Raw genomic sequence first — 26,523 nt, 5'->3', positions numbered from 1 at the left:
AAAAGTTTACTTACACCTTGCAGAATGAACTGCTTCATCAGGGAAGTACTAAATAAAAAGACAACATGCAAATTTTTATGATCCCTCTTATTGTTAAAATTATTAACATTTTGCAGATACTGCAAGGTGTAAGGGTGATTTGCCTACAGTGGTTCAGGCTGCAGGATGGCTGAATGACTAAAGAAACGTTATCAGACAAGAAACTTATAGTTTTCTACCATCTTGCTATTACTACTTACTGCCACTTTTACCAGCGACGGAAATAAGTGCAGTTAGAATAGCAAAATATGTGGGAGAGCATTATGATAGTGAAACAATATTATATTGCAATACATCGCACATCAAAGTTAATACCGAATCAAAACTAGCACATAATTTATAATTGAAATAGTTTAATAATATTTGGTTTAGGACTGCACGATATTGGAAAAAAATGGCATTGTGATATTTTTTTTTCTGCAATATATATTGCGATATGAAAAAAATTCACCAGATGACTTAAATAGCTCTATTTGGAAAGAATTAATCATTCTAGGATGATTGGGTTGAATTTGTAGGTGAGTGAATGCACATAGAAAAGAATTCAATTATAATCAAATTATACAAACAAATTATAAGCATAGATAAATATAGAACAAAGATACAAATTAAATAAATAGTGCTTTATATTTTTACAAGTCTAACAGTATTCATTAGGGCTGGGTATTGACACAATTTTCACGATTTGATTCTATTTCTATTCACAAGCTTAAGATTCGATTTTGATTCAATGTCGATTATTTTGGATGTATATCAGATACAGTAAATGTCAAATTTTCTTGAGGAAAAAAAATCTCTCAAATAATGCTGTAAACTATACAAGGGAGTCACTTGGTACTATATTACTATAATATTGAAGGTTAAAATTAACTTATTTACATACAAACACTTAAATTACACTCAATTGTGTTTTTTTATAATAAAGTTATAATACTAACTTTAGAATTACATAATCATATTTCTACTCCAATTTGTTTTTTTGAATTATAAACATTTAAATCGTGGCTGTCATAAATGATTTATTCAAACATGCATTAAATACATAAATAAATTATAAATAAAATAAATATTTAAAATAAAATTATATAAATTATATAATGAATATGTAACGTGGTGCATATGTTTATCAGAATGCTCCTCTCTATAGCTGACTAACGAGTTTATGCTGAATATGATTTTTCTGAAGTAAATGTGACATTACGTGATATTGTTTACAAGCTGTTTTATTTATTTATTTTTTTAAATATTTTATTTTGAGTTTTGAAGTTATATTAACAAACACAAAAGTATAAAACAATAACCAACACAAGACAACAAGGACCCACATTAACACAAAATAAAGGGAAGAAAAAAAACAAAAACAACAACAAAAAACAAAAAAACATCTGGATTGCCTCAGTCAGCAAATATATACAAAATAATTATTGAGAATAAACATAACTGACAATATTCACAGTTGTTTTGTAAATCAGTTATATCACCATTGAAGAAGAAAATAAAACTGATACAAATTTAAAAAAATAAATGAACAAATAGAAGGGGATGATTACAGAGTATATTATTTTTAAACTTCCAAAAGTCTCAAGAGAGGTCCCCATGTGGCTTCAAATCTTTTTTGTGAGCCAAGCTCACCAAAACGTAACTGTTCCATTTGGATAATATAAAGCATCTCATTTAACCATCTCTGAAAACAAGGAGCTTGTGAAGTTTTCCAATTGAGGAGTTTTACCTTTTTGGCTGCGATTAAGCCTACCATTAGAGCGTGCTGATGAGCATGAGGGATAGTATCCATAACATCAGAATAGCCAAAAATAGCCAGATTGTGGTCAGGTTGAATGTTAATTTTGTATGCGCTTGAAAACAATTAAAAAATGTTTGACCAAAAATCATACAGAATAGGGCAAAACCAAAATAAATGTGCCAATGTCCCCTCTGCCATCTTGCACCTATCACACTGAGAAGAAATGGAGGGAAATATTTTGTTCAATCTAGTTTTGGAGTAATGAATGCGATGCATAACTTTGAACTGGATTAATTTATATCTCGAATTTACAGAACAGCTCTTTATTCTCGACAGGCCTTCTTCCCAGATCTCATAAGACACGTCGTCGCTCACTTCAGTAGACCAGGCTATTTTAAGGTGTTTAGTGCATATAGGTGTTGTAAAAGCATGAACAAAACGAGATACCAAATGTCTAGTTTCAGGATTAGAAGATAAAAGTTCATGAATAATATGGTTTTCAGGTTTATTTATAAAATGTGGAATATTTTTCTTTACATAATTTCTAATTTGCAGATAACGGAAGAAGTGAGACTGTGGGAGTACAAATGTATTTTTAAGTTGCAAAAAGGACGCAAATTGATCTTCTATATAGAGATCTCCTATACGGCATAAACCTTTTTTTCTTGGTGTTAAAATGGAGAAAAAAACCTTGGGAGAAACCAGGCTTAGTCGGGGTGCCAGTTCTCCTCTGGCCAACAGTGCTTTGTTACAATTCAGGTTGCTATCATAAGTCCAATAGGATCGCAACATTAAAAGTATTTATTTCAGTTCCATCCAATTGAGGATCGTATTCATCACGCCGGTATGGACGGTTGTTGAGGAACTGTGTTGTGGCTGTCGTGTCGATGAGGCCCTCACAGTGGATGATCTAGTTGACTCAATCTCTGCTGATACGTCAGGGCTGCGTTGTGGTCGTGTCAAGGTGCGGGTCCTTGGTCTCACCTGGATACGGCCCGGATCCGGTTGACTACGGTGAACCTCGGGATAAACAGAAAGACTAATATTAGCATAGATGACTCTGGCACTGACATAGCCTCTGCATGAACCCATAGAGGAGAAGTCTCAGATAGCATGTCATCCAGAATACCCCTTTGTCAGAAAGTGAGAGCCCTGGCATTTGCTGCCCAATAATAATGCTTAAAATTGGGAAGGCCAAGGCCTCCACAATCAGTAGGTTTTTGCAAGTGGGCTTTTGCTATGCGAGGTGTTTTACAGTTCCATACAAATGAAAGAATAACTGAATCAAGTTGCTTAAAAAAGGTTGCAGGCAAATAAATAGGGAGATTTTGAAAAAGATATAGAAACTCAGGAAGAGTAACCATCTTTATCACATTCACATGGCCAGTTAGTTATAAAGGGAGCAGTTTCCAGCTTTCAATGCTTAGTTTAAGTTTATTAATCATGTCCAAAAAGATTAATTTAAACAACTGTTTAGGGTTCTTTGGAATTTTCAGACCGAGATATGTAAAGTGATCATATATTATTTTAAATGGTTTACTGCTCAAAAAGGTATCACTTAAGTTATTCGTTAGGGGCATAAATTCACTTTTTTTTCACTCCAATTTATTGAGTATCCTGAAAGTTTACTAAAAGTGTCAATGTAATCTAAAATTTTCGGGACAGAAACCACAGGATCTGTGACACACAGTAAAAGATCATCTGCATATAAACTTAACAGACTTTCAGCATTGCCCAGTGAAATACCATGGATATATGGATGGGTTCTAATTCCTACAGCTAATGGCTCGAGTGCAATGTTAAAAAGTAGAGGTGATAGAGGATCACCTTGTCGCACACCCCGGTTCAGTTCAAAAGAGCTGGATCTAATACCATTGGTCAAAACAGATGAGGACGGATGGGAGTAAACAATTTTGATCCGGTTGATAAATTTGTTGCCAAATCCAAAAAATGTTTCAAAACCTCAAACATATATGGCCACTCAATCTGATCGAAGGCTTTTTGGGCGTCTAGTGAAATAATGGCTGCAGAATTGTTGGCTAACTGACGATCTGCATATAAAATATTAAGAAGTAGGCGGACATTACAGAATGAAAACCTTCCTGGAATAAACCCAGTTTGGTCAGGATGGATAATCGTTGAGATGTGTTGTGCTAATCTGGAAGCCAATATTTTAGTCAAAACTTTTTGTTCAAAATTTAAGAGGGCAATGGGTCTAGTAATTGGCTGGATCTGTCTCAGGTTTTCCTTTTTTCAGAACTACACAAATATTTGCTTCATACAAAGAATCAGGAAGTTTTTTCCTTTGAATTGAATCCTGTAGCATTCTCAGCATATAAGGGGCCAGCCTCTTACTAAAAGCTTTAAAAAATTCACAGCCAAACCCATCCGGGCCTGCAGCTTTCCCAGATGGAAAAGCATGAATTGCCTTTAATAAATCTTCAATTGAGAGTTCAGATTCTAGGTCAGACCTAGAGGATTCACTAAGTTTCGGAAGACTTCATTTAGAAAAAAAACTATCATAATTGTGGTCCGAATCTGTAATTTTAGAAGTATATAATTCAGAATAAAATTCCCTGAAACATTAATTTATCTCATTAGGATTAGTTATTAAAATGCCTGTTCTTAGCTTGTTATCCCCTCAATTGCCTTGCAAGCAACCTTCCAGGTTTATCCCCTAACTCAAAATTCTTCTGCTTGAGTTTGAGGAGAAGGTTACTTATTTGGCCATTTAGGATAGAATTATACTCATACTTTAATTTTAAGATTTTATTATAATCAGACTTTGAGAGTGACACTCTATATGTTTGTTCGAGTACTGACAATGTTTCCTCTATTTTCCGAAGCCTACTATTTAAAGCCCGTTTTTTAGACGACTCAAATGATATGATATGGCCTCGCATTACGACTTTAAAAGTATCCCACAAAATTGAATCTGAAACCTCTCCATTGTCGTTAGTCGCAAAAAACTCATCCATTTTTCCAGTTAAATATGAAATAAAAGTTGAATCTTTGATTAGCATTGGGTTGAAACGCCACGAGTAATTTCGTTTTGGCAAAACACTTTCAATTTGGAACGTAACTGGGCTATATGATCAGATATTAATATATTATGATATTTAGTATTACTAATATTGGAAACCAATTCAGATGTTACCAAAAAGTAGTCAATTCTAGTGTATGATTTGTGAACATGAGAGTAAAAGGAATAATCCCTATCTGTCGGATGCTGAAACCTCCAAATGTCAACCATATTTTTAGATTTGATTAAGCTGTTAAATGTTTGTATGGAGGTAATTGTAGGTGGTGGTTTTGACGATAGTCTATCCATATAAGGATCTAAGTAACAGTTGAAATCTCCACCTACTATTACATTTGAATAGTTTGCATCAGGAATTACACTAAAGATTTTGCGAAAACAATCAGAGTCATCAAAATTGGGGCCATATATATTAAGCAAAGTTATTGGGAGAGAATTAATATGCCCAGATACCATTATATATCTACCCTGAGGATCAGCAACCATGGATGAAAGTCACGAAAAAGAATAGCTACACCTCTAGCTTTGGCATTGAATGGGGCCTGGTAAACCTGAGATATCCAGTTAGTCCTGAGTCTGCATTGATGAGTTACACTAAGGTGGGTTTCCTGGAGAAATATTACATCAGCCTTGAGTGATTTCAAATGTGCAAACACTTTACTTCTTTTAATTACATGGCCAAGCCCTCTTACATTCCAAGAAGCCAATGTGATAGCTTCTCCCTTAATGTTAGTCTTCAAACTCTACAATTAAAGATTGGGACATTGAAATGAAGCAGTCCAGGAAAAAAAAAAAATCACATAAGACAGAAACATGTAGAACTCTTTTGAACTTAGAACAAAATCGACCCACCCCCTCCCACATCTGGCTTCCCCGAAATGAAGCACTTTGTCCCCTATTCGACCCGAGAACATTTCAGTCTAGAACTATTAACAATAACGCTGTCCATAAAGATACAGTTTGTAAACACTCTTAATGAAAATAAAAACTATGACGTATCAACAGGCAGTATAAAGTATTTTAAGAGTAATACCAGTGTTGCGCATATGTCTCTACTCCTGTCTCAGCCTGGTCTCCACAAATTTCGCAGCCTCTGCAGGGTCAGAGAAGGTCTTGAACTGTCCGTTGTGCTGAACACGGAGATGCGCAGGAAAGCGGAGACTGTGTGTCACCTTTAGCTCTCTCAGCTCGCGCATCACGTCGCTGAACGCCCTTCGCTGTTCCATAACTTCTGCAGTGTAGTCAGGAAAGATATAAACCTTGTGTCCGTTGTATTCCAGGGTGCGATCTCGGCGAAGTCGAAGAATTAATTGCTTTTCCTAAAAGAAATGCACTCGTGCAATAATGATGCGGGGCCTCTCCCCATCTGATGGCCTTGGCTTGAGTGCACGGTGAGCACGGTCAATGACCAGTGGTCCTTGAAAGTGAGTCTCCCCCAGTAGTTTTGGAATCAACGCTGCAACAAACTCGGTCGGTCTCCCTTTCTCCTCTCCCTCAGGGATACCAATTATTTTTATATTGTTGCGTCGAGATCGCCCTTCTAAGTCGTTGACCTTCGCTCTAAGAGCTTTATTGGTCTTCTGCAAATCAGTCAAAGTCGCTTCGAGAGAGCATAAACGGCCCTCGTGGTCCCATGTTTGACCCTCAACAGTCTCCACTCTCCGCAAAATCCCGTACCGATGTCTGTAGAGACCTAAAGTCTTCCTCGAACTTGTCAAATCTTTCATTTATGGTTGCAAGAATCCTGTTTGATATCTTTTCCCACATCTTTGTATCATCGTCGGCAGAAGCTTGACTAATGGCGGGATTAGCTTCGTCACAACTAGCTGGCTGAGGGCCAGAACTTTTCAAGGCTTTTCCTGATTTTAAAGGCATTTTCGCGCATCAAGGTGCTGACTAATTGAGAGATACAAACTAAATAGAAGTTCACAACACATGCATATGAAATAAAAATAAAGACGGTGTCTAGTTTCACTCATTTAAAAACTTGGTGTGGAGGAGCTCGATGAAACACGTCTACTCCATGCGCACCTCAGCAGCGCCCACAAGCTGTTTTATTGACGTCTTTCCGTGGTTGAAACACTGATTGAGCGATTAAATGTGACATGTTATGGATTTCGTTAAGTTGTACTGTATCTTGTACTGTAACATACCTTCAGATGTTCATTCATATTTATTTCACACTGTAACTGGTATTAAAGTGGAGGAGATGATCAGTACACAGTACACATCTTGGCCGCAGGCTTTGATCACTATCAGCAACTCTTTGCCTTTAGGAATACCAAATGGGTCTAGGAGGGGGGTGGAAAAGGACAGCAAATGTCTTTGTTCATTTTTGATTATTTTCAAACCTACAAAGGTGTATATAAACTTTGGAGTGCAACTATATATTTTTATCTATTGCTTTCATTCAATTGAGCCACTTATAATAATGGACTGACTCTGTTCACAAACAATTGTTTTCCTTCTGTTTTTTTTTTTTCCTCAAGGTATTTTTTTTTACTTTCCTGCCTCTTTGGAACATGTCCATTTATGCATACTGTGTAGAGATGGTGCACAGCTTCGTGGATATTTGAGGTTCCCTTTCGAGGGAACTCGTACTGCGTCCCGAAGGGGGCACTATGGGAACGCCGTCAGCGTGAACGCGTCTGCACGTGTCTCAACTAGTCCAATGGCGAGAGTGAATGTCACCAGCGGGTGACATCACGAACAGGAAAGGATAAATACACATCCGGAAAGGCCGGCTTCAGCTTTTGTGCCTCAGCAAAGCGCTCTGTGTGTAACTGTCTCTGTCTATTTGTTGTTGTTTGTCCTTAAGCAATATATATATTCTAGACAGGAGTTTATTGGCGAGCAAATAGCAACTTGAGTCGTGTGTGCTTCCCTGCCCTCGCTACTATACGAGTGGGGATACACGCGATTCATGTGTTGGTTGTTTGAAAGCAGAGGATGCACGTCAGCTCTTGTATTGGGATCTAACAGTGTTCATTCATAAATTTCCCAATGTGATGCACTATCGAGACTTTCAGCTCTGCTCCTCTTGGCTTTTTTCTCGAGGGAATAAAGTCTTAAGCAATAAAGAATCTATGGCTTGGATCTCGCATTTGCAGAGGCGACGCGTTGATTTCGGGTCTGCAAACTGCAATTAAGATTCTAGTGGCTCTGATCTTGTGTTTGCCGAGGCAACGTGCAGATTAGGGTGTGCAGACGGCAGTTATAAATATTCAACATATCATTCAGACTGTGTACACTTGTCTGGTGGTTCATGGATGCATTTAATTTGAGGAATTAAATGAAATATTGCCTGGTTTTTAAAAGCTATATGTCTGCACTAATAACTCTTTATTTTAGCCTTTCATCCAGACCGTTTTTACCTGTCTGGTTGATATGTGGCTGCATTTATTTTTGAGAGATTAAATGAATTTTGATGTGTGTGTGTGTGTATGGCCTATATGCCTATATATATACATGCTATATTTAGCATTTCTTTCAGACTGTATTAACTTGTCTGATAGATCTTTTGCTGCATTTAATTTCGCGGAATTAAAATAATACACATTTATCTGACTTTAAGTAGTTAGATTCATGTATTAATTCAGCCTTTCATGTAGATCCTGACGCCAGTGGTGTTAGGCTTCTTAGGGCAGCCCCCTGCGGGGTGGAGCGGTGTACACCTCAGTATACGGTGCCCGTGCCACTTCGTTGCCCTCAGAGGACTGTTCTGCCAACCCCATCACTCTTGGTGCTTTGGGGCGCAGCGGTTTCCAGCAAGCTTCTGATTTAGCGCTCACACGACGTTGCGTCAGGCTCGCACCCTCTGAATGAAATCTAAGGGCAGCCCCACATGGGATAGAGCGGTGTACACCTCAGTATACGGTGCCCGCCCTACTTCATTGTTCTTAGGGGGCCGTTCTGCCAACCCTGGCACCCTTGGTGCTTCAGGGCGCAGCGGTTTCCAGCAAGCTATGATTCAGCGTTCACACGACGCTGCATCAGGTTCGCACCCTCTAAGGAGGGTCGAAAAGCAGTCGAATTGGTTGTTTCCTGCCAGTGTGTTTCAGTTCACCAAAGTGGCTGCTCTAGGTATACCAGAGACCAGCCTTGAGAGGCTGGTTCCCTTTGGTGGATTTTCTGGCAGAGTTGAGGCTTCTGCCAAATTTATCTCAATGGGCAGGCTCTGGTAATGGAACAGAAAGTAAACTCTTTTGCGAAAGGAGCTATAAAATGGGTTCCTCCTCCCAGCAGAGAGTTAGGGTTACTATTTTGTTCCAAAAGAGGATGGAGGCGTCCTATATTAGATCTTAATCATTTGAATCATTCAGTCAGGAGACTTAGGTTCAAAATGTTGACGCTAAACCAGATCTGAGGACTGGTTTGTCATGATAGTTCTAAAGGATGCATACTTCCATGTCTCCATCCTTCCACAGCATAGGAAGTTCCTCAGGTTTGCTTTCAGGGGCAAAGTATACCAATATTAGGTTCTTCCATTCGGTCTAGCTCTATCACCTCACACATTCATGAAATGTGTAGATGCAGCTCTGGCCTCGCTCAGGCTGCAGGGCATACGCATTCTGAACTGATTAGATGATTGGCTAATATTAGCGCAGTCGGAACAGATGGTCAGTTCGACATCGAGATGTCGTTCTTGCTTATATAAAAATTGGGGTTGTTGCTGAACGCCAAGAGGAGTGTGCTTTTTCCATTACAGAGCACCACCTTCCTGGGCGTGGTATTGATTCAGTGACGCTGCGGGCCGTTCTGTCGCCCACTCGTATTGCTGCAATCTTTTCAGTCACACAGGAGATATAACTAGGCCAGTCACTCACTGTAAAACAGTTTTCTAAAACTGTTGGGTCTGATGGCAGCTGCATCCAACGGTGATACCTTTTGGCCTGCTGTACATGTACACCCTTACAGTGGTAGCTCAGGACCAAGGGTTTTCCCAGAGGGGAACCCACTTTGTATGATCAGGTCACGCGGCGGTGTCTCCGCGCCTTGGTTATATGGAAGAAAAGTTGGTTCCTGTCCCAGGGCCCTGTGTTAGGAGCTCAATGTCATTGAGTCACTCTCATGATAGACGTTTCTCTCACAGGCTGGGGAGCGGTAATGGAAGGCCGCTCAGCTCGAGGGCTGTGGAGGAGTCATCATCTTTCGTGCCGCATAAATTGCCTGGAGATGATGGCGGTCTTCAATGCGTTGAAGTTCTTCCTCCCAGACCTGAGAGGTCATCGTGCTGTCTGGACAGACAATACATCAATGGTCTCTTATATAAATCGACAGGGGGGTCTGCGTTCGCGCACACTATGCAAACTGGCGCACCAGATCCTCCTGTGGTCCCTAGGGAAGATGCTCTCCTCGAGAACAATCTTATTCCAGGGACCTAGAATATAGGAGCAGGCATCCTGTCGAGACAGGGGCTGAGGCCAGGGGTATGGAGACTTCACCTCAAAGTGGTGAAGCTCATATGGGAGATTTATAGCCACATGGAAGTGGATCTTTCGCGTCTCAGGATACGACGCACTGTCCACTGTGGTTATCCCTCACGCATCCAGCTCCTCTTGGACTGGATGCCATGGTATAGACATGGCCGAGGCTACGTCTGTACGTTTTTCCCCCAGTTGTTCTGCTCCCAGGAGTTCTGGACAAAATTCGCCTGGAAGGGATAAGTCTACTGCTAGTAGCGCCTTACTGGCCAAGTCGGATATGGTTCTTGGACCTTGTGTCTCTCCTTGACGGCTCTCCCTCTGAGATTCCGATCAGGAGAGACCTTCTATCTCAGGCACAGGGCTTGATTTTTCACCCTGCCCAGAAATATTGAACCTGTGGGTTTGGCTCCTGAGGGGGCCCAACTCATAGTTTCTGGTCTCTCAACTGAGGTTGTGGAGACCATACTTTACTCCAGAACTCCAGTCACAAGGAAACTATAGGCCCTGACGTGGAAACTTTTCACTTGGTGTGATGTGCGACAGCTAGATCCAGTTAACTGCCCAATTGGTACAGTACTAGAGTTCAAAGTCGTTTTTCATCAGGGCTATCCTCGTCCACCCTAAAGGTCTACGTATCAGCTATTTCTGCATACCATGTCCCTGTGGATTGTACAATTGTGGGGTATAACCCTTTGAGGTATCGTTTCCTTTGTGGCACTCTGAGGCTGAGGCCTGCAACATGCACTAGGGTTCCTGCTTGGGAGTTGGCCTTTGTGTTGGAAGGCTTATCTGCAGCTGAGAGAGGGAACGAGACACTGTGTTGCGTTGCCATACTCCCTGCATCCCTGTGATCAATTTGCTTCGGCAATTTAAGCTGAAGCCGGTCTTTCCGGATGTGTATTTATCCTTTCCTGGTCGTGACGTCACCCGCCGGTGACGTTCACTTTCGCCATTGGACTAGTTGACACACGTGCATCAGACGCGTTCAAGCTAACGGCGTTCCCATAGCGCCCCCTTCGGGACGCAGTGTCTCGTTCCCTCTCTCAGGGAACTATGGTTATAGTCATAACCTGAGACGTTTTCTGCCGATGGAGAGCTTCTGGGACATTGACATAAACAGCACTTTTTCCTACAACTTCAAAAAAGTTGGTGACAGACAATTTTGCTTTTCTTGTTTTTGTGCCTTTGGAATTCGTCAAGTTTTTTTTTGTTTTGTTTTGTTTTTCTTTTCAAAATTACATTCACTGTAATGCTGGAGTAAGATTTTAGAAGAAACCTTTTGGTCCTGTTTAATGTTTGTGCTAATAAAGGATTCAGAGCTTATAAGTAACAAGGTTCGGTAACACTTTACAATAAGGTCTCATTTGTTAACATCAATTAATATATTAGACAACATGATCTAACTATGTGCATTAACTTTTTTACAGTATTTATTAATCTTTGTATAAAAATATAGTTTTTTTTCAAGTTATAAAATGTATAGTCATTGTTCATGTTAGTTTACAGTGCATTATCTATTAACATATGCAACTTTTGATTTTAATAATGCATAAGTAAATGTTAAAATTAATATTAACTAGGACTTATAAATGCTTAAAAGTATTTTTCATTCATAGTTCATGTTAACTAAAGTAGTTAACTAATAAAAAGTTATTGTAAAGTGTTACCCTAAGTTTTGAATCTTTTCTTTTCTTTACATTTTGTTTGTATTAATTCATGGGTGTTATCTTATTTATCATCTTATAGATCATACAGAATGATTTTTTCTGAAAATGTAAAAATGCAGAAAGTATTGTGATGGGCAGGTTTAGGTTTAGCTACCTTTGTATGTGAGGAAGAAAATGATAATGCAACTATATTTTAAAGATACTAGAAGCAATTACGAAGGTTATCATAAAGTTGTATTAAAGTCCCACTTAAGTGGTTCAAAAAAATCATTCAAAAGTTCAACTTATTGCATTTAATATTAACTTAATCTGTGATACATTTAAAATTAATTACAAATAGAATGCACTTAAGCGATGAAAACATTACATGTAATTCACAATTTTTTTAAAGTATATTATTTGTGCAATAAGTACACTTTATAAAAGTATACTAAAGTGCACTTTTTTTTCACAAGGGAAGGGAAGGATTGACATGACTGATTGCTTAGTTAGCAAAGTAAGTAAGGCTTGTTGGAGATGCATTGGTGCTGCGCAGTCCGATCGGCGTATGACAGCAAAATACAGCGAGAGCGATTCAAAAGCATAAAGAGTTGTATGCTCTCCGATCGCTCTCGCGGTACTTAGATGTCATACGCTAACCGGTCTGCGCAGCGCCAATGCATCTCGAGCAAACCTAATCACACCTCATAATTGTGCAGTCGCCGACACACTGCACTGTGCAGTGTTGAGTAGCGTGTTGCAATACGTGTTAGAGAAAAAAAAATTAATAGGCTTGTTCGACTTAATGCGGTGCAGCAAAGATCGGCTGCCGCCGGACAATGCAATGCATTCTGGTTAGAAAAATCATCTGACAGACTTGTTTGACTTCATGCAGTGCTGCACAGACTGATCGGTGGCTGACTTGAAAGCAGTGCATGCCGGTAAGAAATTTTGTCTGACTTGAGACAGCGCCGACGCCATGTGACTGTGACGTATGGTTCAAAGTACCGTGAGAGCCATTCGAGAGCAGCTGGCTGAGTCAAGTCAAGTCAAGTTACCTTTATTTATTTAGTGCTTTTTACAATGTAGATTGTGTCAAAGCAGCTTTACAGTGATAACTGGTATATAATTTTGGCTGCACAGCAGCTCTTAAAGAAAATGGTATCATTGTCCATCTTAAGTAAATTCAGTATTAATTCATTCGGTTGTAAGAATCAATAGTGATTAATTGAATTTAGTTAATTTATCTATATCAGCACTGGAGTGAACAGTGATGTCATCATCCAGCTCAGTTCAGTTCGCATACAATGGTGTCAGTGCAGGCAGATCAAAACACTGTCCCCACCTAAGCAAGCCAAAGGCGACAGCGGCAAGGAACCCAAACTCCAAGAGGTGACATCAGGTGGCAAACAGGTGTTAAAATGGAGAAAAAAACCTTGGGAGAAACCAGGCTCAGTCGGGGGGCCAGTTCTCCTCTGGCCAACAGCGAACAGTGCTTTATTATGATTCAGGCATCATAAGTCCGATTGGGATCGCAACAGTCAAAATATTTATTCCAGTTCCATCCAGTTGAGGATCATATTCATCACGCCAGTATGGACGGTTTGTTGAGGAACTGTGCCACTGGCTGTCGTGTCGATGAGGCCTTCACAGTGGATGATCTAGTTGACTCAATCTCTGCTGACACTTCAGGGCTGCTTTGTGGTCGTGTCAAGGCGCAGATCCTCGATCTCACCTGGATATGGCCCAGATCTGGCTGACTACGGTAAACCTCGGGATAAACAGAGAGACTAATATTAGCGTAGATGCCGTTCTTCTTCTGATGTAACGAGTACATCTGGTGATATAGGAAGTGTTCCCAGTTCCGGCTGACCTAATTTATGCAGCCTAACAATCCTTTAACGGATTTGAAAACATAAATTGATAATGTGTTATGTGTATGCCAGGTTAAAGTCTAGATTTAAACTGACAGAGTGTATCTGCTTCCCGAACAATGCTAGGAAGATTGTTCCAGAGTTTAGGTGCCAAATAGGAGAAGGATCTACCGCCTGTGGTTGATTTTGTTATTCTAGGTATTATCAACTGGCCTGAATTTTGAGATCGCAATAGATGTGAAGGACTATGATGTGTTAAGAGCTCGGTCAGGTACTGGGGAACTAAACCATTTAGTGCTTTGTAAGTAATTAGCAAGATTTTAAAATCTATACCATGTTTAACAGGAAGCCAATGCAGTGTTGACAGAACCGGGCTAATATGGTCATACTTCCTAGTTCTAGTAAGAACTCTAGCTGCTGCATTTTATACGAGCTGTAGTTTATTTATCAAGCGAGCAGGGCAACCACCCAGGAGAGCGTTACAGTAATCTAGCCTTGAGGTCATGAACGCATGAACTAACTGTTCTGCATTTGTCATTGAGAGCATATGTCGTAGTTTAGATATATTTTTAAGATGGAAGAATGCGGTTTTACAGATGCTAGAAACATGGCTTTCAAATGAAAGATTGGTATCAAAGAGCACACCCAGGTTCCTAACTGACGACGAAGACTTAACAGAGCAGCCATCAAGTGTTAGACAGTATTCTAGGTTATTACGTGAAGAAGTTTTTGGTCCAAAAATTAGAATCTCTGTTTTTTCTGAATTTAGTAGTAGGAAATTACTGGTTATCCAATTTTTTATATCAGCTATGCATTCCGTTAACTTTGTGAATTGGTAAGTTTCGTCAGGCCGCGAAGAAATATAGAGCTGAGTATCATCAGCGTAACAGTGAAAACTAACGCCATGCTTCCTAATGATATCTCCCAAGGGTAGCATGTACAGGGTGAAAAGCAACGGTCCTAGTACTGAGCCTTGCGGTACTCCATATTGAACTTGTGATCGATATGACATCTCTTCGTTTACTACTACAAACTGATAACGGTCAGATAAGTATGATTTGAACCATGACAATGCAATTCCACTAATGCCAACATAATTTTTGAGTCTATTTAAAAGAATGTTGTGATCGATAGTGTCAAATACAGCACTAAGATCCAGCAACACTAATAGAGAGATAGAACCACGATCTGATGATAAGAGAAGATCATTTGTAACTCTAATGAGAGCAGTCTCAGTACTATGGTATGGTCTAAATCCTGACTGGAAATCCTTACAGATACCATTTCTTTCTAAAAAGGAACATAGTTGTGATGATACTGCCTTTTCTAGAATTTTTGACAGAAAAGGAAGATTTGAGATCGGCCTGTAATTGACTAATTCTCTAGGATCAAGTTGTGTTTTTTTTAATGAGAGGTTTAATAATAGCCAGCTTAAAAGTTTTTGGTACGTAATGATAAAGATGAATTAACGATATTAAGAAGAGGATCTATGACCTCTGGAAGCATCTCTTTCAACAGCTTAGTCGGTATAGGGTCTAACATACATGTTGTTGATTTTGATGATTTAACAAGTTTAGACAATTCTTCCTCTCCTAAAGCAGTGATTTTTTTCCTCAGGGATACTACAATGCACTGTCTGACGCGATACTGTAGTAGACGGTTGCACGGTTATAATTTTAAAAGTAAAAAAGTTAATAAAGTTATTACTGCTGTGCTGTTTGGAAACATCAGATGTTGAAGCTTTATTTCTTGTTTCTTGATCTAGCAGTTTTTAAGGCCTTTCTGTACTCAATCATTCTCTCTCTCCACGAAATGCAAAAAACCTCTAGTTTTGTTTTTTTCTTCCAGCTGCGCTCCATTTTTCTGGTTGCTCTCTTAAGGGCCCGAGTGTGCTCGTTGTACCACAGCGTTGGACTAATTCCCTTAATCTTTTTTAAGCGCAAAGGAGCAGCTGAGTCTAATGTGCTGGAAAAGAGAGAGTCAATAGTTTCTGTTGCAACATCGAGGTCTTCGAAGCTATCTGGTATGATAGTGATCAGGAAGATTATTTATAAAGCAATCTTTAATGGTAGAAGTGATGGTTCTACCATATTTGTGGCAGGGAGGCAGTTTAGCAGCCTTGGCTAAATGTAGTATACACAAGACTAGATAATGATCTGAGATGTCATCACTCTGCTGCAGAATTTCAACGGCATCAATATTGATTCCACGTGACAATATTAGATCTAAAGTATGATTACGACAATGAGTGGTTCCTGACACGTGTTGTCTAACTCCAATAGAGTTTAGAATGTCTGTAAATGCCAAACCCAATGTGTCGTTTTCATTATCTACATGGATATTAAAATCACCAACAACAAGGACTTTATCCGCAGCTAGTACTAACTCCAATAGAAAATCAGCAAATTCTTTGATGAAGTCTGTATGGTGCCCTGGTGGCCTGCATACAGTAGCCAGCACAAATGTCAACTTACATAACGTTACATAAAGCACCATCACTTCGAGGGAATTATATTTGAAAGACTTTTGAGTAATACTGAAGATATTACTATAAATTACGGCAACACCTCCCCCTTTGCCTTTCTGACGAGGATTGTGTCGATTAATCATAACCTTGAGGGCTAGACTCATTTAAAATAATGTAATCATCTAGTTTTAGCCAGGTTTTTGTCAAACACAGCACATCTAGATTATTGTCTGTGATAATATCATTTACAATAAGTGCTTTTGAAGAAAGGGATCTAATATTCAGCAACCCAAGCTTTTCCCTTTCATTGTTCCCTTTTGGAAGGGAACTCGCGCTGCGTCGAAATGCTAGGGGAACACCTCCACATGAACCGGTGTCTGAAATGCTTATCAAATCACGGCAATATCAGATTGACCGGCGACAGTCCATGACATCATAACGGTGTGACCTGAAAGTATATAAGGGGTGCCTAGATAACATGTCATCCTCTTTTTGTCTTCAGGGACTGTTATGTGTGACCGCTATCGCTGGCAAAATGAAATGCACAGAGAAAACCAGACGAAGGTTTACTAAGTGTGTGGATCCATGTCCTAGATATCTGACACTAGATGACAAACACGAACTGTGCGTTCTCTGTTTGGGGGAAGAGCACGTACGGGAAGCTTTTGAGGGAGGTGCCTGTGTGAATTGGGAGCGTGTTCCTTTGAAAATCCTCTGCTCTCGCCTGGCTCTCTTCTTGAGGGAAGAGAGCTCAGCATCTGGGCTTGGTGGTTCAGGTCCCGCTCGTGCCAAGGCAGAGTGGAAACTCAGATCATGGAGCTCTCAGATGGAGCTTGCTGAACAGTTTGAGAGAGGTGTGGTCCTCTCACATGATTCGGCGGCTCAAGAGAATGATCTGCTGGGAGAGGATGCACTGTCATCTGCATCCTCAGGTCCAGCAGCGAGTGCTTTTCCAGCTGAGCAGGAGATGGCTCAGGAGGATAGAGAGGGTGAGTTTACTGAATCCTCTCAGCCACCCTGCGGGCCAGGCTGGGGCTGCTCTGCACACGATGGCTGTGTTGCAGGCGTTCCAGACTGACTTGCTGAGGGACTAAGACCAGGGGCAGGGTCTCTCCCCTGAAGCGGTCAAGGAGCTGCGCCTCACTACTTATCTTGCTCTCTGATCAGTCGATGAATGGCGGCAATGGTGACCACGGAGAGGCATCTATGGCTGAACCTGGCCGACATCGGTGAGAAAGACAAGGGCCAAGGAAGGTCGGAAAGGCGAAGGCGCGCTCAGCGGCATTAAAAAAAAAAAAAAAAAGCATACCGCTGAGGCCTGAGTCCTCAACTAGACAGACTCGGCCTGGCTGGTCCTGACCAGAGGGCCACCCCCTCTGTGGAGGAGTAGGACGCCACCCTGTGGCCACAGGTTGAACTGTTCCAGGTCTTTGTTAAACTATTAAAATACTAATGTATTTCTTTGTAGACTGCTGTTCCCTGTGTAGGGTGTGTGTGGGATTCATCTAAAAATAGAAAGGAATTTTTATTTAATCTACTTTGTAACATTAGGGCCCTGAAGTTCCCTGTAGGTTGGCTAAAACGATTTTTAGAACAGAGAAGTGCCATTTGGGTCTTCTTAGGTGAGTGTGCTGGTTTTGCTTATTGTAGTTTCTCTGGTGAGACCACCGCTCTTTTGCAGCTCTTTTATTAGTATTGAGTAAGCTGGAGTGGTTTTGAGGCCATCGCTCTGTTGTAGGCTGGCCCTCGTCAGGCCGCCTTGATAGCCACCTCAGGGTAGAGTAGTTTGTCTCCTCTCCTACAAGGTTTGGAGAGTTGTTGTACAAAGAGACGAGCGCTTTGACTTCAGATAGATTAAATGTCTAGGGTTGGCCCACGGGGCCGCCTGACATTGTTACCTGGTTAGCGTCACTCCTCCTAATTCTAATTAGGATAGCTAAGGCTTTCATGGTAGATTCAGCCACCTTAGCGGTTTCAGATTGAGTGATTATACCTCCTCTCTTCTTTGAGAGTTGTTCTGTTGAGGCCGCTGCTCTGAGGAGCGCCAGGTAGATCTATGCTTTTGGGCTAGCTCTTACCAGGGCTGCCTTGACAGCTGGCCTAGGCTAAGCGCTAGGTATAGTGGAGGTGGTCTGCTTAGCATTTCTGCCCTTGACCCCTCATTATGTGACTGTAGGTTCTTTTTGGCATCCCTAGTGCTGGCCTCCTCTCAATAGAGATTCATCTGGCCAAGGCCCACTCCCTTCTGCATTGGGGCATAATGCAGGCTGGTGTAGAGGCAGAATAGGCAGCGATTATGGGTGGCTTTTTCAATGAAAAGCCCCCATTCCCCTAGGGCTGAGTGCAGATATCATTTCTGTCATGATAGAGTCTCTATGATAGGCCTCCACCCTGTAGCATTCTCAGGGTCTTGCTGATAGTACTCCCTTGTTAAAACAAGGTGTTATCTGAGTGCTTCACCTAATAGCTCTGTTTTTATCTGCCCTGCACCATCGTGGCTCAGGTCGAGCAGTATTTTGACCTTCATTTCAGGTTGGTCATTTAGTACGCTCCCTTGTAGCCCGAGCATTGCCACGAGCTGACGCCCATGTTCGTCTGGAGTAGTAGGCCCAGGTGGGCCTCCTCCAGGTCATGTTGGCATAAGTTTGTACTCCCCTTGCTTAAAGGGTAAAAAGTGCTTTCACTGAGTACACTGCTTGTCGGCAATGTGATAGGTCCCAGGCTTAGGTGCTGTTTAAACAGTCTATCTCTGTTACTAGACTTGCTATAAGGTAGCTGGCCTTAGAAGCAGGCCTCCCTTCAGAGTGAGTCCCCACCGTGTTGGGCTCTTAGCAGCCAGCAGACATGCTGTCAGGTAGCTGGCCTTAGCAGGCCTCTCTGTGAGCAGCCCCTAGTAGATGGGTTACTGGTAGCTAGTATGATTGCCATCAGGTAGTAGGCCTTAGCAGGCCTCTCTGTGGGTGAGCCCCTGTCAGTGTGATGTTGTAGCAACAAGACACGCTCTGGGTAGCTGGCCACGGCAGGCCTCCCAGTGAGCGAGTCCCCAGCACTTTGGGTATGTGACAGCTAGCAGAGGCTTGCTATCAGGTAGCTGGCCTTGGTAGGCCTCCTTATGAGCTTTGGGTTTTTAGCAGCTAGAAATGACTCGCTATTGGATAAGTAGCAGGCCTCTCTGAAGGCGTGCCCCAACAAGTGTGGGTGCTGTATTTAGCCACATAGAACTGGTTACCAGGCAGCTGGCCATAGCGCTCCGCCCTGGAAGCTAGTCCCCAGCAATAGTGGGTTCTCTGGTAGATGTGCATAGATTTGCTTCAGATAGTAGGCCTTAGCAGGCCTCTCTGAGGGCGAGTCCCCAGCAGTGTGCGTACCTGGCAGCTAGTGAGTGCTCCCAGGTGAAAAAAGGTACATTTCTATAATGTACTTAAAGTGCTCTATTTTCGTGCACTAATTTTGTACTTAATATACTAAAAAATTCTTCTTTAGTACTTCTTAAGATAATCTTAAGAACATCTAAGTGTACTCAACTGTACTATTTTGAGACACCATGGAATATGAATTAAAATGTGCTTTTAATATACTATCTCGGTATTTAAAAAATGTATTTAGATACTACTTATAGTACATTTGAACCCATAGTGTACTTCAAGTGGTAACTAAATATATATTTTTATAAAAGCATAAATACATTCATTTTTGTTACTTTTTTTTTGTTTTTTTTTTTTACATTTCCTTGTATATTTATTTATGTATTTATTTATGTTTTTTTGTTTTTTTAACATTTCTTCGTAAATTTATTTATGTATTTATTTATTGTTATTGCAGGTTTCGTCCTTCATAATACACAAGCTAAGGCACTTGAACTAGTGCACACAGATCTAGCTGGTTCTATTGACCCTGAAGCTAAAGATGGTTTCAAGTATGCTCTGGCATTTACTGATGACTACTCAGGTGTAGTGTTTGTGTATTTTCTAAAAGCTAAGAGTGAAAGCTACTGAAAAGTTCATTGCTGACACAGCCCCTTATGTGACCATAAAGTGTGTTTAGGTCAGACAATGGCACAGAATTAATGACAAAAGGTTTAGTCACTACTAAGCAAGAATTGTATTAGACATGAGTCCTTAGCACCATATTCACCTCATCAAAATGGAACTGCTGAGAGAAACTGGAGAACCCTGTTTGAGATGGCAAGATGAATGCTCCTAGAGATCAATTGACCCAAGATGTTGTGGACCTATGCTGTAATGACTGCTGCAGTAATTCGCGACATGTGCTACAATGGCAGAATACAGCAAACCCCATACTATGCACTTGTGACCAGGGCAGTATTTTCTGGTTAGATTCAGATAATAACAACTAGGGATGCACCGATACCAAGCTCATGTACTTGTACTCGTAAAAATACCCCCGATACCAAAGGCCGATACCTCACGTGACGTAACCGACAGAATTTTCCATGCACAGAGACACCGACGGCAGCAGCAGAAACAATGTCAGCCTCATGGGTGTGGAAATACTTCAAATTAATGATGACAACATACACATTGCGAACTGCATGCTTTCAATCACAATTCATTATGGATTACTGAAGGCGGGATAGGCGGAATCGCGCTGAATGACACAGACCAGAAGCGCTCCCTCCCTCTCTCTCTCTCTCTCTCGCGCGCGCGATCCCAGATCTCTCAGAGTGCGCGCGATCGGTTCTCCTTGAGCCTGAATGGTCAAATGCACACATAGTTGTCAAAATGTCCATCGTGTGGAGTATCTCACATAAATACATTTGGGTGAAAACAGGATATGTGTCAGTATCCATGGATTCGGTCTTAAAGGGACCGTAGCCTATATTTGTCATTAATGTTAATAAAACAACAAAATATGTTAAATAAATGTATACATGGTAAATAAACCTACTGTATCTGAAAAACAAGTTTATTTAATTTGTATCTCTATAGTATTTGTTGTATTGTTTGTAATTTGTTTGTAAATTTCTTTTTTATATAACAATAATTATATATATTGGTAATTATGCCCTGTGAAGGTTATTGGACACTGAAATTTTTGTTCTTTAAGTTTGTGACAAGCACATAAAAATTATTACTTTTTTCATAAGAGAAATAATAAAGAAGCTGTCCTACATTCATTAGTCTCACTGTGTTGTGCTTGGAAAACTGCAACATCAAAAAAAAAAAAAAAAAAAAGACAGAGAGAGAAATTAATAAATGTATAGGCATCAGTATCAGCGAGTACTAGAAAAAAAAGTATTGGTACTCGTACTCGGTCCTTAAAAAATGGTATCGGTGCATCCCCAATAACAACTGCCACCCTGGAATTTGCACCCAAGGAAATACGATAAAAAGGACACAGGTTTGGTGGTACAATGAAAAGACAAGAAACATGTTGTCCAATTTAACAAAATAAACTTTTATTAACAAAAAAAGAAGAAAATAAATCAACCCAGAATCATCATAGTCATCAAATACACACAAACAAGTTTATTATAACAGTAATGTTAAAACTCACAGGATTAAAAGAACATTTCTCCAGATATCTATATGCAAAGGCCAATCAAGCCACAGTCAATGTTGAAGACTAAAGAAAAATTGAACCTTCCCCACCAAAAGATATATATAACACAAAAGGTAATTACCAAAAAAAACTACAAGGCTAAAGCTTACCTTAGGGGTGTTAAACTAGCTGAAAACGAACAAACTAGCACACGTGTGCAGAGCAAACAATAGTAAGAGGTGCTCACAACCTGGTGCTCCAAACTCACAACCGTGTGCTCCACCCAGGTGACTAGCCTCCCCCTCAGCACACTCAGTCTTGGCTCAAACTAGAGAAAAAGAGAACAAATTGGTGGGTCCGGTACAAATATTAATCACTCCTTCAACATAAGAAAAAAAAGAAAAAAGTAGAAAACCATACATTAAATGACAACATTAGTTGATAATGGAGTACAGCGTCCTACCTCACTCTGGCAATAAGCCCAAGATTAAACAGTAATGTAAATGTTGTGGAGATAAAGGACACGCTACCAGCTCAGCCTAAATGGCCCAGTGCAAACTGATCAAACAAAGATCTCAAAGCAGAAATAACAAAATGAAAACACAATCCTAATATAATTACAAAGACAATAAACCAAGCTCGGAAAAACAGCAGCGTGACCCGCCGTTCACCACGTGATCTGTGGGAGGCTGCAAAACAAAACATACCAATGAAAAAGAAACTCATCCAATTAATATAAAACAAAAACTAAATCATACATACTCAAATCCACGGATCAATGAACATCAGGATGTTAGAAGGCCTTCATACAGTAAATGTTCCACTAAAAACACACAATAGAAAACAATGATTCAACTAAACAAAATCAAACCACAAACATCGTATTGCAATAGCTGTCCTACCTACAAGCTTTCATAGAGCGCTCAACGCAACTCCCAGGAGATTCGACAGGAACAGCTACAGTGACAACTTCAAAGAAAAGAACAAACCAAACTATAAACACTAAATCGAGTGCTACTGAGCATAACGTCAGCCACCTACCTGAGCTACAGTGACACTTGAGAGTGGATGAGGGGCGGGCATGACAACACCTACGTTCTAATGCTTCCTGCTCACGTATTTAAATACACAAGCCCTTATTATCCCAATTACTCATATCCAATAGGGGATAAACAAATAAAGGGGAAAACCCACCCCATACTGCTACACACTGACAGGGAGAATACCTGATCTTTCTAAAATAAGGGCATTTAGTTCAGTATGTTATGCATACAAACATGACACATGAAATTGGATGTACAATGTGAAAAAGGAATCTTTGTAGGGTATGACAAAAACCTGGTCTAATATCCAGAAACAGGAAAAGTTCTCAAGCACAGGCTTGTGAGATTTGTAACAAAGTGTTACTGAGCACCAGACACAGACTGCCATTTCAATGTCAGATGATGATTTCCATGGGGAAAGTTTTGTATCCTCCCAGTCAAAAGAGAATGTGACTGATCAGATCCCAGAAAAGACTCATAAACTTGATTATATTTCTGATGTTGAGTGTGATGAACAGATTCTAATCAATGTTGACTACTGTTACAGAATGTATGATGCACCATAAACATTCAAGGGAGCTATGAGTTCAAGTGAGTCACAGATGTGGGCTAAGGCCATGAAAGAGGAAATGGACTCCCTTAGGGAAAATTACACATTTACCCTAACTACGCTATCAGAAGGTAAACATGCTGTGGGGGGTAAAGGGTCTATGCAATCAAAAATAATACAGATGAGACTCAGACATACAAGGCCTTCGCCTTCATATGATCATGTGTATGTGACCCTGATTTCCATAAATGGATGTGAAAAATAAAGAGGTTCCAGTTAAAGAGGTAAATAAAGAGGTACTTGTTCCAAAAACTGAGTGATGTGTATGTTTCTGTCTCCGTATAGTTTAATAAAAGTTACCGGTTATCATTCAGGAAGTAAATTTGTGGCAGAGAAATATGATAATAAGGGTTTCCAGACATAAGAAAATTTATGGGAACCTCTAATTGAATATTTAATCTTGTGTATGTATAACATTAAATCCTGAAGCCAATGCAATGCTTTAGGTGGGTTTGTAGATTTCCAATGTAATAAAACCCACCTGGGAGCCAATAAAGATGCAAAGACATGTTTAGTTGTCTTTGAGTCAGACTTGATTCATCACCTGGAGCACCAAATATAGCAAATTCAGCACATGGCTTCAGTTACTTCACATACTTTAGAAAGTGTATCAAAAAAGCAATAAAATTAGTAAAATTTACTTAATTTTTCTTTTGAAATTTTTTGCACGCATATTTTTAAAGTAAATTTTACGTATGGAATTAAGTAAACTCTACTTAACTAAGATAAATAAAATTAACAAAGAAAATAAGTATTTTTAATTTGGCCAGTAGGCTAAAAGGTTGAGGTTAATTTAAACTGAATTAAACTACACTTTTTAAGTGTATGCTTTACTTAGAAACATCTAAGTAAATAATACAATAGATATTGTGTAGACACCACATCTACATATTAGAGGTAACACAACACCTGAACACAGAGACCTCAATACCTGGTACACAATACACAATGACTTTAACATTCAATGGGTTGATTTTGAGTATAAATGTGCCAATTTGAGTAGAAAATGAACTCCAAATGCCACAAAATGGCAAGTTACTAAACCTAACCACAAAAGCAATAATAAGTGTAAAGGAAAACAGTGAAATCAACCTCATTAATTATTCAAGGCCCAGTGCATGATGGGAACACCAGTATTAGAAAAGTTGAGTAGTTTTACTTAATTTTATAATGTTGATATTTATGCTTTAATTTTTACAAGCTTGAATTGAGTACTAATATAGAATTTACTTAGTTTTTTAAATTCTTGCTACTAACTTTTTCCATGTAAATTACATTTGTTTTTCTGTAGTATTTACTTCACCGTAAAATCATTTTTATCAGTGCAGTAACTGTAAGTGTGGGGCACATCCAAAACATGTCAGATCTGCTTCACCTGTGTGACATCTTATACAGATCTTGTCAAAAGTAGGATTAAAAGAAGCAATCTGTGTTCTGCTTATGTGCATACGGTGCAAAACCTTTAACTGAATTAAACTCAGTCGGGTACTACCATTCACTCTACGTAGGGCGCTGCTCCAAAATTCCTCCAAAAATACTTTGCATTTATATGTTGTAATTTGAAATAAAATACAAGACCTTTATATTTAAGTTAAAAATGGGAGATTATCGAAGACATTGTCTTCAAATACATGTATAGAATTTTTGATCGAATTATAGCTAAACTAATCTAATTATGCTTATAATCGATTTACTGTATATGTAAAAGGTTTACAAATTAACAGCTTCTCATTTGATACCTCTTTTTCCATTTCAGATATACATTCTGTTTCGGCTTCAGAATGTAAATATTCTTTGTTTTGTGTACTTCACTTATTTGTATACTCCATTTACAGGAGAATTAATTAGCACGTAAGACCCAGTTTCTGTTTCTATCGCTTAGATTATTATTTGCTACTATAGGAAGGATTAATTCATTTACTGTTTATTTGTATTTTATATATGTATTCTAATTTATATATTGTCTTTGCTTTAATCTTATTCTGTCAAGGTTCACACTGCCAAAACTTTATAACCAATATCATAAAAAGATCAACAGTACTTCTGACACATGCAAACTCTTCAAAACGTTCAATTCTCTCTTCTGCCCCCATCCACCACCTCCCACTATTTTATTTCTATTTTATTCCCATATCTCTCATACTTCTTCCATCACTCACACACATCATCAACACATCTATCCTCTCAGGTATTTTCCCCATTACATTCAAGCAGGCCCAATGCTTAAAAAAACTATACATGAAACACTTAACTTATAGAAAGTTACACACCTTTCTCTCTCATTGAGCGAGTTGTTTTCAACCAGGTATCATCTTTCCTTTCACAGAACAACAGCTGGATGATAATCAGGCTTTAAAAGTGGCCACTCAACCGATACTGGCTTGCTGTCAGTTACGAAGGATCTGCAGATTGCAAGAGCTGCTGGGGCCAGTTGCATAGACACTATAAGACTGTTTCTTAAGAACTAATCTGACTAACTAGCAGTTAACCAAGGGGTAATCAGTCTTTCTTTTCAAATTTAAATTAGACCAATCTATCTTTTATGTAACTGACCTTAGTTATAGCCAGTCTTGAAGAAAAAAAAAAAAGATTAACTTGTAAGACTAGTCAGTTTATGCAACCAGCCACTAATTCCAAATCATTAGTTCTCATTCTGCTAGATCTACAGTATCTGCAGCTTTGGACATTGTTAATCATCAGATCCTTCTGTCCCTCCTCTCATCACTGGGCATCACGGGAACTCCACTTTGCTGGTTTGAATATATATATTATATGCAATACCAGTGAGCAAACCAAAAACAACAGTGGCAAGGAATAACTTATGCAACGTATCTTGATGTGCTTTTCTCTGATTAAGTTATCTCTTCATGTTCTAAGTCAACAAACCATAAGTTAACCCCCAACAACATTCTGATTTTAAAGGTAGTTTTTGAAATACAATAAGTTTAGCGTGATAAAATATAACAAAAATGAGGCTCATGTTGAGACACATGTAGTTTCTTTCTTTTCTATAATATTCAGATCTTGTGCTAATGATGCTGTTGATAATTCAGGATATATAATTCCGAGCACAGTCCATTAGTTATCCTAAATGGTTGAAATGCTCTCTGAACTTTTGCACACTGACTTTGTTTC

At 39.6% G+C, this 26,523-nt stretch overlaps 2 protein-coding genes across 2 annotated transcripts in view; both read right to left on the bottom strand.

Annotated features, from left to right (window-relative positions):
• LOC127502714 (DNA polymerase zeta catalytic subunit-like) overlaps nt 1-26,523 on the bottom strand; it is an 845,784-nt gene that overhangs the window by 466,634 nt on the left and 352,627 nt on the right. The window lies entirely within an intron of this gene.
• The window catches only part of LOC127502738 (uncharacterized), a 237,575-nt gene continuing 211,499 nt past the window's right edge, over nt 448-26,523 (bottom strand). The window contains exon 2 of the mRNA XM_051876033.1: nt 448-2,800. The gene's annotated coding sequence lies outside the window, so the exon portion shown is untranslated. The remainder of the gene's footprint in view (nt 2,801-26,523) is intronic.

This window comes from Ctenopharyngodon idella, chromosome 20, assembly GCF_019924925.1.
Source record: "Ctenopharyngodon idella isolate HZGC_01 chromosome 20, HZGC01, whole genome shotgun sequence".
NCBI lineage: Eukaryota > Metazoa > Chordata > Actinopteri > Cypriniformes > Xenocyprididae > Ctenopharyngodon > Ctenopharyngodon idella.
Note: the sequence above shows the minus strand (reverse complement) of the source record. Positions and strands in the feature narration are given on the sequence as shown.